Here is a 1,525-nt window from a genome sequence, read left to right as displayed (position 1 = left end):
ACTTGGCTGCAAACTGAAAGGTGGGCAGTTTGAACCCACCAGCCAATCTGTGGGAGAAAAATGTGGCAATCTGCTTCCATAAAGATTACAGCCTTGGAAACCTTATGGGGCAGTTCTACTTTGTCCTACAGGGTCGCTATGAGTTGGAATCAACTCGTCGGCAGCGGGTCCCAATCTTTATGGAAGCAGACTGCCACATCTTTCTTCCGCGGAGCAGTTGGTGGGTTCGAACCACTGACCTTTCGGTTAGCAGCCAAGCGCTTAACTACTGTGCCACCAGGGCTCCTTGGATATCTCACGGGTAACCTCAAATTCAAAAATGAATTCATTATTTATAAACACACTCTGAAACTGCTCCTCTTCCAGTGTTCCCTATCTTAGCAAATGGCATCAGCAACCCCTCAGGAACTCAGAGTAAACCTCTGGGAGTTTTCAGGGTCCCCTTCTTTTCTCCAGCATCAATTCAATGCAGCACGAAGTTCTGTCTGTTCTACTGCCATATCAAAAACAAAACAAAACAAAACAAAAAAACCTGTCGAGTCGATTGCAACTCATATTGACCCTATAGGACAGAAAAGTACTGCCCCATATGGTTTCCAAGGAGTGGATGGTGGATTCGAACTGCCGACCTTTTGGTTAGCTGCCAAACGCTTAACCACTGTGCTGCCTTAGGGTCTCTCAAATTTGTCGACTGCATTTATTTATCTATTCTTCATTTATTCAATGCCTCTAGGCTGGGACAGGAGTCAGGACCCCAGAGGAAGCTCCCCTGTGGCACAAGCCCCTGGTGTTCCAGGTGTCTACACTAAAAAGAAGCTAAAAGGTGAGGCTGGCTCTGTCCTACTCTGCTCTGCCCTGGAGGGCTTGATGGAATAAAGCCATTAGTGGATCATTCACAAATCACAAAGCTAATCCTTTCAGCTGCTGTTGCTAATAAAGAAAGTGAGGATCAGGAAGATTAAACCACAGCTTCCAAAATCTCATAAACAGAGGCAGTGCTAAAATTCAAACCCAGGCCCTGATTCCAGGCTTCACCTTTTAACCCAATGACATGTTTAGCAAAACTTCCTCAGCACAGTGGCCACGCAGAGATGAATCCCAATTGGTCCCTGAAGTTCACCCAAGGACCCCCCAAGGACCCAGAAGTGGGGGGTGGCGGGAGAAGGGCAGCAAAGGCTTCCTAGAGGAGGTGACCCCAAGCTGAGTAGACACTCAATAAATATTGGTTTAAATAAACGAAGTTAGTAGGTGGAGAAATGGAAGGAAGAGAGAATGCAGGGCCACCTGGGCAAAGGCCCAGAGGAGGACTCCCAGTCCCTTTGCTTGCCTCATTCATTCTTGTGGCATACCAAGGGCTGGGGGGTTGGGGGGCGGGTTGTAGGAGCGGTCTGCACCAGGGCTATGGGAATGAAGGGTGTGTCATCTGTAGACAATCAGATACAACATAATAATATATCCAGCTAAATGTTGGTCTGCTTTTTATTATTGCCATGTGGCGGTAATTTTAAATATCTGTGATAAAATA

The sequence above is a fragment of the Trichechus manatus genome, unplaced genomic scaffold, assembly GCF_000243295.1.
Source record: "Trichechus manatus latirostris isolate Lorelei unplaced genomic scaffold, TriManLat1.0 scaffold00015, whole genome shotgun sequence".
NCBI classification, from domain to species: domain Eukaryota; kingdom Metazoa; phylum Chordata; class Mammalia; order Sirenia; family Trichechidae; genus Trichechus; species Trichechus manatus.
Note: the sequence above shows the minus strand (reverse complement) of the source record.